Source organism: Ascaphus truei, chromosome 1, assembly GCF_040206685.1.
Source record: "Ascaphus truei isolate aAscTru1 chromosome 1, aAscTru1.hap1, whole genome shotgun sequence".
NCBI lineage: Eukaryota > Metazoa > Chordata > Amphibia > Anura > Ascaphidae > Ascaphus > Ascaphus truei.
Window position 1 is genome coordinate 85462599 of NC_134483.1, and position 13145 is coordinate 85475743.

Below are 13145 nucleotides of genomic sequence, written 5' to 3' on the forward strand. Positions count from 1 at the left end.
ATCTGAGTCATTTTGCTATCAGTATATGGTTGTGCGCTTGAATTAATGCATAAGAGTATGAGTGTACAGTATGTATCTAATGTTGTGGAGCCAATGAAGAACCCCAGAGGAAACACCTGAATGTTGGATCTTCCTATTTTTATCAGCAGGAGGACAGCCTGTAAAAAGGAAACATTGGTGAAGAGCTTCCAGCTTTAGCAGCCCAATTAAGACCTTTGAAGCATCCTGCTGTCTGCATTTCTCTCTATTATTTGTAACAGCTTTTAAAATGTAGGCAAGAAGAGTTTTTGTTTATTTATCATGGTTGTGAAGGACATTGTCATATATTTCTAATAATACTGTAAGGGAGTCAAGGGGTTAAACTCCCTTTACAGGGCAGGAGACTGAACTAGGTGTCGGGTTTCCTGCAGGTGATATGGAAACACCTGATTAAACAGAGGATAAAAGGCAGGAAATGAGAACCTATCAGTGTCCCTGTTGGAGTCTGTAGAGGAACACAGACAACAGAGCTCCCGCCCGCAGGGATCCAGGCTTGTTGATCAGAGGGTTTTGCCTGGCAACAGTGGGGAACCAAAAACCACACATAACAGAGAAGCCTGCACGGATAGGGCAAAAGACTTACTGGGTGCAGCAGGACTTCACCGCCTGCATCTTAAAGTGCCTGGAGAAATCGGAGACGCCGGACCAGAACGCACAGATAAGACTTTCTATATTTTTCCAGTCTTGGTACTATTGTCTTTATATGTTTTGGGGTTGGTAATCAGCTTAGCTGGTGGCCCAGTTAGAGAGGGCCGGAGTAATGTTTATTTAGTTTCCCTAAAGGGAATAGGTGTTTGTTTTATGATTTATGTTTTGCCTTAAAAGGGCAGTAGCCCCAATGTTTTATTTGTTTTTGTGGAGAATAAAAACACTCATTATTATGGGTTACCTGGATATGCATGTGTGGACTCATGTCTGACCTCGCCCACAGGCCGCGCCGTCACAAATACCCACAACAAAAAAACACTAATCAGGTAAATTGGAGTTTGATCTGATCTGTTGACGTTGATCTGATGCCACCTCAAACTATGCAGATTTTTTTAATGTTAACAGGAGGGAAAAACTATAGAAAGAGATGCAGAATCTTAAACATTTCATTATCTCATTTTACATTAGTTAGTAAACTCCTCGAAGCAGGGACCTCAGTAGCTGTTGATATGTTATGTTTTAAGTTATATGTGTTTTGGCGTCTAGGTATCTGCAACATATTTTTTAAAGGCATTTCTCCTGTTGTAGAATTTGGTGCATGCTGCGCTTACAAAATAAAATAAAAAAAGGCACATTTAAGGCGATGGAGAAAATTTTCAGCACAATTTACATTTGAATAAAAACCTAGCACTTATATTTGTGCTGGGAAAGCCCTCTATGGTTTGTTCTTGTCCTTACTCCCATGTTGCACTGCGCTGTAGAATACTGTGTGTTATTGCCATATAAATAAAAGATAATAATAATAATCTCCTAAAACCTCTTTAGATTCTTCTATTGACTTCTATTGACCGAATTGCAAGCTTACACTCTAGGCCCAGGGCAAACCAGGAGAAAGGCAAAGGATGTTAACAGGAGCACTTTCAAAATGATTCACTTAGCATATAGTACTTGTTATATAGACCCCCTGGTCTGACACAATATACATAAGCATATGTGCTAAACAACACAATATTCTAACTAAGGGGTCTTGATCACATTAGCTTTTGCAGCTGCTTTCAATTTCATGGAAATTTAAATGGTTCTTAGCAGAGCATCAATTCAAAGCCAAAAGGGGGATAAAACCTTATAAGCTCCGATCTCATACTCAAAGCCGTAATATTAACTTCTTCAGTGCTGGAAAAGCTCATAGGATTCTCATAACTCCTAAACTATTCCTCTTTCGAGGTGAGCGAATGCACGCCTAAGCGAATGTGCGATTGTCAAACTTTTTCGTTCTGCGAAAAAAGTTTGTTTCGATCGAAAAGTTCACAAGTTCGCCCAATGCTAAAACGGTCAATGGGCGTTGCATGTTCGATTGCGCGATACGTGAAAGCAGTGGTACTGCTGGTGCCTGTGCATTTCAATGTACATTGTATTACGAGATAATGTATATAGTGTTTTTACAGTCTGTGAAACCAGAGGTACTGCTTTATTCTAATGTGTTGGTATATATATTATGGTTTCAACATTTGAAAGCAGCGATAGTGCTCTTTTTCAGACTGCCTGGACATGCAGGGGTTAATCCTGGACTTATTCGCTATCAGAGTTTTGATCCCTGGGCTGCATACAGTTTTGTATGCCTGGGAATGGGGGTGCCCTTATAAGGGCACATAGCTCCATATTTCCAGCCTGTTTCTGCGGACTTTGCCTATATGGCTGGGGAACATAGAGCGCCTTATGGGAAGCAACACTGAACAAGAGCAGATCCAGCGTCAGATTGGCACCATCCCAGCCAACCGCGTGGAGCCCTGAACCAGATTGATCCGGCTGAGCAGAAGCATCATAGGCCCTCCTGTGATTGGGCAGTTCGAATCTCCCACCCACGCTCTCCCACGCTGATGTCACCCTCTTCCAACTGTCTGAGGTTGTAGCCTACACCACCATCTGTGATTGGCCCGTTCCACCCGACCCCCTGTCAATTGGCTAGAAAGTTAAATAGACGCCCCTCATTGACTAAGCACGCCTTTTTCCATGCGTTTGAATGGGGGGGGGGGGGGAACGTACTTCTGACAAGCCGATCAGGAGTTCCAGAGATTTGGTTGGATTCGTGGAGACTCTAGGGTGATTCTCTGTGCCTTGCATCCAGACGGTGTGGTGTGGAGAACAGTATAGGGTTGAGCCGACCCTCAAGGGCTCTGGTGGCAGTAGAAACCCAAAGCTCTGGGCATCGATCATGGACCTCTGGTCGTTAGGCACCCCTATTACGTAACAGTCATGTTTTCTTGTTGTATGTTTTAGGGATTAAGAACATACAGGAAGTCCAAATTCTAATAATGTAAAATGAAAAAGTTGGTTAGCGTTAAAAAAAAAAAAAGGCTATTCTTAATACATACTAGGCAAAAAAAATATTTCATTATGTTAGTTTTAGTTTATATAATTATTTTCTAGCACAAATCATGTACACAGTACGCAGGCAGATGAAGATTTTTAAAACTGCATTTCAGAGAAGTTGTATAGCCAAACTGAATGAGATGGGAGGGTGTGAGAATAGATTAAAAAAAAGTCTAATAAAACGGGAATATGTATCAAAACGATGCCATATGCTACAACACGTTTTTCTTGTATTCATTTGCATTATTGTCAAATGTATGAAACCTGTTATTTCTTAAATCTGAGGGTCAATTTATGAATGCAAAATTGGAACATAATTGACACGTCAATCTTGTGTCTCTGCATTAGTGTATCAATGTATTTGCTGTGCGTTTTGCATGCAACGTGTCAGCTTGCAATTTCGGGAGTGTCAATAGAAGAAGTCAGGGACAGTCCCATGATGCACAAATTATAACAAAAGGGATCAATTTCTACATCTCTGCGCATCATTTTTTAATATTGTATTTGCATGTAAAAAAAAAATCTATAAATTCTAAAGCGGCAAAATAATTTCTGTAATCGATTTGCGTTGCACGTAGGAAACTTTCTTAGATTTGATCTAAACAAAACTGTTTTTACATTGATATATCACCCGTTTATTTTTTAAGCACAGAAGATAGTGTCAGACGTTGTGGGTTTATCTGAGAAAAAAAAAGAGGCAAACGGCACAGTTTTCTGCATGTTCTAGCAAGGAAGGTGTCAGAAATATTGTCGCATTATAAATACTGTATACATTTTCTTCCTCACTATGGTCTCAGACATAATGCCTGTCGCCCACACTCAGTGGAATTCTGACTGATCTTTTTCTCTGTCTATGTTGCTCTGTCCCTTCCCTTCTTCACAGAGGGGTAAATGGGATGTTTCAAGAATCCAGTTGTTCAGGAATGGTTGGCAACTACATCATTTTCAGTGTTGCAGATGTCTCTAGCAATTTGTGGTTATGTTGATTAACTTTCCTTAGGTAACTTAACTTTAACTTGAGCCATCCCGCCTATAGAACTATCAGTGGTAATATGATGATCTTGCTAATATGAGATATATATATATATACAGTGGTCGACAAATCACCCAAAAATCTAGTCGCTGAGCCAAAAAATCTACTCGCCACTTAACCCCTCCCCCAGCCAAGCCTTAGCCCTGCCCCCAGCCCCGCCCTTGGCCCCGCCCCCTAGCCCCGCCCCCAGTCTGGAATTAGCCCCGCCCCCAGACCAGTTTTTAAAAAGAAATTGAATAAATTCCTAGTAAGAACAACATTTCTTTTTGACACAACAGTTTATTTATTGTATTACATTTATACTTTACTACAATTAGTCCTTGTTACATAATTACGTGTGTGTGTGAATAAATGTCGGATCTAGAAAAAAAAGCCAGATGTGAATGACTAGTTTCCTGAACCCCTTAACCTGTGCCTGGACGCCCCCGATTCACAATGTCTAAAGCAGTAATCCCGCCTGGGATCTTACCTGATCCGCAGCCCCTCAATGTCCAGCTACTACCCTAATTCCCACAATGTTATACATTGGAGGGGAGGTGTTCCCTACCTGTCTTCTGGGATAGGGGGGATTCCGATGTCTCCGGTGTGAAGCTCGAGTCAGATCATGAAGAAAGCGGTATAGGTTTTTTCAGTGTAGGTATAGCCCAGTTAAGATATACAGGGTAAATAAAATATCCAGATCCAGAGTGTGGGTGACAGAGAGAGTGTGGGTGCGGGTGAGAGAGAGAGTGTGTGGGTGACAGAGAGAGAGTGTGAGAGAGAGTGTGGGTGAGAGAGAGAGTGTGGGTGAGAGAGAGAGAGAGAGAGGGTGAGAGAGAGAGAATGGTGAGAGAGAGAGTGGTGAGAGAGAGAGAGTGGTGAGAGAGAGTGGGTGAGAGAGACAGAGTGGTGAGAGAGAGAGGGTGACAGGGAGAGGGTGACAGGGAGAGGGTGACACACACACTCACAGACACACAGGCACACAGACACTCACTCACACACACTCACAGACACACACACTCACAGACACACACTCACAGACACACACACACAGACACACACACACAGACACACACTCACACACTCACAGACACACTCTCACAGACACACTCTCACAGACACACACTCTCACAGACACACACTCTCACAGACACACACTCTCACAGACACACACACACTCACAGACACACACACACTCACAGACAGACACACACTCACAGACACACACACACACTTACAGACACACACTCACAGACAAACACACTCACAGACACACACACTCACAGACACTCAGAGATACACACACTCACAGACACACACACACACACTCACAGACACACACACTCACAGACACACACACACTCTTACAGACACACACTCTTACAGACACACACACTCACAGACACACCCTCACAGAGACACACTCACAGACACACACACTCACAGACACACACTCACAGACACACACACACTCACACACTCACACACGCACACACACCATTCATTGAAAGGAGGGGGCCCACCTGTGCTGCAGTTCATGTCCTCCACATGCGGCCAGCTGGGAAGCCGACTGGGGGTTGGGCTGCCGGGCAAGGCAGTCGGGCGAGGGGTTCGGGCAGCCAGGCGGGGGCATTGGGGGTCAGGCAGCCGGCGGGCGGTTAGGCAGGCGGGTTGGACAGCCGGGCGGGAGGATGTGACGCTTCAGGCAGCCGGGCGGGAGGATGTGACGCCAGGCGGGAGGTCGGGCAGCCGGGCGGGAGGATGTGAAGTGGGGCAGGAGGTGCAGCCGGGCGCAGGCTCCAATCGGTGCCTCAGCAGAGGCTGCCTCCTCCGCTCACGAGCATCATGTTGGCATGGCAACGCGGCGTCTGATGCCACGCAGCCATTGCAGTTGGAGGAGGAAAATATGCCCGTAGAAGCGCGAAAATTGCGTGCACTGCTTGGGTGGCCATGAGAGGTCGCCACGGGGTCAAATCCAGTCATCCGGGGCGTGCGGGCGACCGGATTTGTCGAACACTGTAGATATATTATATATACGTTATATAACTTAACTAACGTGTGGTGGATACCTACCCCAGGACATACTTGAAAACAAGAGGTAACTCTCAATGTATTACTTCCTGGTAAAATATTTTATAAATAAATAATAATATCCAAGCTTCAAGTTGCAAGATCAGTATAACCAGCTTCACATTGATGATACCCAAAAGGTCGAAACAGCTGTATGTGGGTGGGTTTACTGGCTATGCTGAAAAGCTGTGCAATGCAGCAAGCATAAGTTTATAGGGTCCATGTCAAAATGGATTTGAAGCAAAAGGTGGCACTGTGTGCTTATTTGCATGTCATTTCCCAGAATCCCTTGCTGCAGTGGAAGCCCTATATGCTGTGCGATAATGGTGAAAGGTGGGGTTGCAGACCTGTCTAAGACATGCAAATGAGCACACAGTAATATTTCCATTTGCTATAGCTATATATATATATATATATATATATATAAAAAAACAACATTACCATTCTCTCGTCCGGTAAAGAAAGACTGCACTCGGTTCAGTAATCATGAAAAACTGTATTGGGCATCTGAATTAAAAAGATAAGTCACCCAATCCGACGTTTCGGTCCTGGAATAGGACCTTTTTCAAGGGGGTGCACCCCCTTGAGAAAGGTCCTATTCCAGGACCGAAACGTCGGATTGGGTGACTTATCTTTTTTATTCAGATGCCCAATACAGTTTTTCATGATTACTGAACCGAGTGCAGTCTTTCTTTACCGGACGAGAGAATGGTAATGTTGTTTTTCTATTATTTGAGACTAGCACCTGTCTATATGAACCAGTACATTGAGTGCAAGCTGTGATGTTTGTTTATATATATATATATATATATATATATATATAATTATATATATGTAGCCCATGTCCCCGTCCCCCCCCCCCAGACACAGATCGTGCCTCTAAGGTGTATTGAGGGCTGGCTACATGTAATTGGGTGGTGCATACCTGCTGGTAACAGGAGGGCCTGAGTCTCCCACGGTGGTATGGGGGATAACAGGGCCAGGCTTCTGGGGTATATGCCTCCATCTTCTCTAGCAACAGTGGTGGTACAGCGCCTCCATCTTCTGGCGAGACCTATAGGGATAGGTTAAGATCCTCCCAGAAGAAACCCTGGTCCCAGGGCGAGTGATCTTAAACTCCACACACACAGTCTCATTATAAAAGCAGCAATGGTATTTATTGTCCTTGCCCAAGGATACAGCAACACTTCATGCCCAGCGGCACACATCAGTTCATATACAGCAGTGCACTCCAAATGTATAATTGTAGGCCTTTCCTCCTCTCCTCTCCTCCAGACTGTACCCTAGCAGGATGGGCTGGTTAGGGGCTTCAATACCCCAACTCCCACCTCCAGGATATACTCTCTGGGCGAGGGTAGATGTCTTTCCCCTCACCCCCTGAACAGGGTGAGGGGCATTGGTCCACCTCTATAGTTCTGTCCGCTCTACTCAGAGGGGCTCTGAGTATCTCTTCCAAGCACTCTCAGCATGGCCTCTCCGGTCACCATATAGAACTGCCACTCTCCTCTCCAGATTCTGACACACCAGCCAGACACTCCAACCGAACTCTCCAACAGACTGACTTCACTCCTCAGCTTCCAGGACATAACTCCCACACTCAACACCTTCCAGAACTGACTCACACACACACAGGACAGCCCACTAAATAGATCCAGCCCTGCCCCTTGTGATGTCAGCAGAACCTCCCCTCTGTCTCAGGCCTGTTACAGAGTCAGGGACCTACCTCTATCATTCCAGGCTTGGCTTGGTGAGGGGGGAAAACCCATGGTTACTACTGGCGCCTGCCCTTACCAGGGCTTACTCCAGTAGGAGAAGGAGAAGTAGCCAGCTCTTACTTACAGGGGCTACACATAATATATATATATATATATATAACAGTGTTTGACAAACCTATACATTTGCACGCCCCGGGCGAGTGGATTTAACATCGTGGCGAGCTCCTATTGGCCCAAGCAGCACACGTGTAATACTAGGTGGCGAGTAGATTTTTTTGTTCGGCGAGTAGATTTTTTGGTGATTTGTCGACCACTGTGTGTATATATATATATATATATATCAAATAAAAAGATCACTTGTGAGCACATTCACATGTCTTAGGCAGGTCTGCAACCCTGCCTTTCACCATTATTGGGTGAATAATAGTGAACTATAGGGTTGCAGACCTGCCTGACATGTGAATGTGCTCACAAGTGATCTTTTTATTTTCTATATGCAATACGGTGGAGGTTTCCTTGTTGCCTTTTTCACCCACCATAACTTAAAAATATATATATATATACAGTATGTATATACTTGTATATATATATAGTTGTAAAGGAAAATGCAAAAGACAGCGCCCTTGTCAGTATACACCCAAATTGCTGCAACCCTGATCCAGCACAGCAAGATGACACACCCAGCACAGATGCCTAATGGCAATTGAATAAAATTGAATTATGTAGTGGTTAGGAACAAGTGGAAAAAAAAATTGGACAAATGTTAATATTAAAAAAGTGAAAAAAGTGTGTAGCTATTGAAAAGAAACAATAAAAAATCACAATTGAAAAAAATCTAATCATATGGGACAAGAATAACTTAAAAGAAAAAATCTCTAAAAAATGTGGAAAAAATCAAAACAACTAAATAGATGAAATGATACTTAAATGTCCATATGAATCCTTTTAAAAGAAAAATGTGGTCCGGGCAGCTTCTTCTTGGGCTCACCAACCTCCCAACGATACCTATAAGAAAAGAAAAAGAAAAAGCGCACGATCCTTGTGTAAAATCAGATATAAAAGGTTTAATTTGCCATGAACAGACGATTGCAAACTCACACTTTGTCAGTAAAATAAAGGCATGTTATGGGACCAGCCCATGCACCAGATCGACGTCAAACTCCCACAGCCGTCCTCCGTTTGCATACGGTTGTTGTCACTGCAAATACGTGATCCCCTGATGAAATCCGCTGAGACGGATGAAACGCGTAGGGTCACGTGGCATAGGAACTACGGTGGTCGAGCAGTCCAGACGCCAGAGTGAAGACGTCAGTGCAGGATTTCCCTGTTCCCCGATTGGTGAGAGTTCGGTTGCAGCCGCACTGACCAGAAACCTTAGGAATCCCATCCGGGCTGACGGAGAGAGATTCAGACGGTGACACCAGCAACAGCAACACTTATTTGCAGTGACAACAACCGTATGCAAACGGAGGACAGCTGTGGGAGTCTGATGTCGATCTGGTGCATGGGCTGGTCCCATAACATGCCTTTATTTTACTGACAAAGTGTGAGTTTGCAATCGTCTGTTCATGGCAAATTAAACCTTTTATATCTGATTTTACACAAGGATCGGGCGCTTTTTCTTTTTCTTTTCTAATATATATATATATATATATATATATATATATATATATATATATATATAAAACAACTTTATTTATAGCACTTTTTCCCCAATGGGACTCAAAGCACTTCACAGTTACAAAAAGGGAAGAAAAAAAATAAGACATTTAAAGTTATAAAAGATAACAGGATGGGGTGGTACTGTAGCTATTAAATGCCGGGCAGGTTGTGGTTCCGGCATTTAATAGTAATATGATCATTTGGGTGGATCCATATTTTATGGCAGTCTCACCCAATAAATAAATGTTATGCAACCTTTAGAAAGATGAGGCCCCTCCTATTGGTTTAGGCCCCACTCCAGTCCTGAGATGATCGGCTTGATTTTGCAGGTCATGAGTCTCACTCTCTCTTGAGATTTGTAGTTAGAATCAGGAATCAGGAATCATTCAATTCAGGGGATGAGGTCAAGTGAAATACTTAGGGCCAGGTTTAGTCAAGCACCTTACAGCCCATCATTTAGTAGTGTGGGCCCTGCCCAGTAAGGATTTGACTTTCCATGGTGTCAGGTTTTAATTTTTTTTAAGCCAGAAATGGTCACGAACAAAAAAACTCTTATGATGAACTAAGTCACAGCAAAGGGTTTGTAGTTATAATAAATAGCAGAGTTGGATGCAGCTTTGAGGGTCAGGTTATGCGCTGGACCCATGTGTTTTCCATAAAGGAGATAAAATCATACGAAGCCAGGATATTAAATTGAGAGGACATAATCATTCCATTATGACGTAGGGTGCTGGAGATAATATGTATTTTGGAGACTGAGCTCAGCAAAACTGGATCATATTAATTAGAGCCCCCCACAAAAGAGATCAAAGCTGAGCCCCAAGAACCACACAGGGGCAATGACTTATACTGGCTTTTAGATAGAGAACAAGAAGTTAATCATTTACAGGTACCAGCCCATGATGGACCAATCTGTACTAAAGGTAGTAATGTTTAATCGGTTAAATCTGGGTGGGTCAGGACTTTATGATTGATGATAGAAAACAAATGTTATTTGAAACACTATTTAAACGTTTATTCTGGAAACGTATCTTGCCATTGTAACCTGAAGTTTGGGGTGAGTTTGACAGTCCATGTGCACACTATTTGTACAGTACTTCCTTAATTGGTCCTATCACAGGGAGGTGGTGCAAAAATCTAATTGGTTTATCGTTGGGATAGAGGAAATAAGATCACTGTTTGATTCAGGGTACCTGCTACTGTACAAATACAAATAAAGAACATTTTCAGCCATTCATCGTTACATAACACTCATGTTTTCTTGTTGTATGTTTTAGGGATAAAGAATTTTTTAAACAAACAGGAAGTACAAATTATAATAATGTAGAATGAAAAAGTTGGTTAGCAGTTAAAAATAAAAAAATAGGCTATTCTTAATGCCAGGCAAAATAATATTTCTTTATGTTTTATTAGTTTTAGTTGACATAATTATTTTTCTAGCGATTTTTTTATGATGGCTGAAAAATGTATGATTCATGCCTTTATCGCCCACTTATCGAGGCTTACTGAATAGCAGTAGGCATTTTGGCCGATAAGTGCTCGATAAGTGGCTTGTCGAGGCTTGTAGAATAAGCCCCTGTATGTTTGATTTTTTTAAAGACATCAATCACCATGGTTTAACAAATGAATTATGTTAAAGCACAGCACAGTACGCTTTATTGTAAGTGTGGCATAGTTTAAAAGCCAGCATTTCAGTACATTTGGCTGGATCACTGCATTAAAGCAGTCACATTTTGAACTAAGAATGTGTCACAGAGGGAATATGGTAACAATGCTAGACCAATGCACATCCTTACCCTCAAATCTGCATGAAAACCTGCATTCAATTAACATTATCTTACCTCTTTATCAAAGAACCTAGCAGTAGATTTATTAAATAAATAAATCCTAATATATTTTTTCCTCTGATAAATCTGGTGCAATTTAGCTTTGCAGGCGAGAGACTGATAAGAAAATAGAGCCCTCAGGAGTATAGATGGTTATCACTGATGGCCATTGATTCTGCCTGCACCTGTGCTGATCTAATTGTTTTAAAGCCACTAGGGATATTCTAGAATGTCATGGTATCCTTTCATTATTCTTGTAAAGGTGGTCATTTCATTGTGGCCTTCTGTAAGCAAGAACAATGTTTCATTCCAAGGTCTTCACGTTGTCATCCTTGAAGTCAATTTATGCCACCCCATACTTAGTGCAAAACGAGCATGAACACACTGCAGCTCTTCATCTCCAAAGTCAAAATATAATGTAAAAAATAAGTGATGTGTTTCAAGAACACAGCTTTCGTTATTTAAATCATTCTTGAAATAAAGACATGGTCCCAGATTTAGTACGCAGTGCTAAACCATAGCGCTTCCTCAGGCCCATTGCGTTAAATGACAATTTAAGGTGTGATAATGCTTAACACTGTTTAGGAAACCTTGGCTTAAAATGTATATATTTCTATTTTTCCTTATAGATCCACTTAAATTAATATTATACTACTAGTTGACCTCTGCATGTAGCATGAGGTTTTGTTCACTATGAAGACGCAGCTTGTGTTGAAGATATAAATTGGTTAGTTGATAGCACAGCTGTTCATAGCCAATCTGTGAGATTATACACAAACAGGTTCTAAATCAGCAGCATCACAATGTGTGAATGCACAATGTCTCAAGAGTGCAGTTGCAATAACAGTAATTTAAACCCAGCCTTTGCACTTAGATAGTAGTTTTTCAACGCTCAACATTTCTGATCACATTATGGTTACAGAATTGTTTGTGTCTGACTCTCTATTTCTGTTTCAAAGTGTAATGAATTATTCTTAGTTTTGTAAAAAAAAAAAAAAAAAAAACATTTATACTCGCCTACATTGTCAAAACATTTATTATCTCATAAAAGGGCTGGGGAAAATAAAACAGAGCCTGATGTAACAAGGAAAAAAATCAGCATCAAGGCATTATTTTTTTTGTTCGATACATGAATTTGTTTCTCTCAGAAATGTAGCATTAATTGACACATGAGGCCTAGTGATGTGCAAACTGGGGCCAATGTAGTTTGCTACAAAAAAAAAATGAATTTTGCGTTAATTTCACTAGTGTTTGAAGGGGTTTTTTTTTCTCAAGGAAAAGTGTCTGCAACTTTTTATTACCTGTTAATTGACCTATGTGACCACACTTTGTTGTATACTTTCTGTAAATGTTAACATAAGAATACCAGAGGGGCCAGCAATACATTGCAAAGTAATGATGCTCACGCGGTTAAACCATCAAGAGGTGGATTAAGACTTTGTTGACTGTTGCAAAACTTCTGTGTCTTGCACAATGCAAGATAAATTGATGACACAGTATTGTTCACATGTTGCAGTCTAAAGATGCTTTGCACCACAGCATTAAATTGAAATCCACCTTCATTATCCATGTCCTTTCCTACTGTATAATAATTTAGTTTCTCTGGGAAAGAGAGGACAGAGGAGTAAGACAATACATGGTTGTTCTGTCTGGAACTTGACATGACCTGTTCTCTAAATCGTAATCTGCTACATCAGGTGAAAGGTCAAACTTGCAGCTCAAAGGTGACCCAGCATCATGATGAGAAGAGAAATCTATTCACAGGCTACTTTTAAAATGTAATTGCCTTTTTTTTTTTTGTAA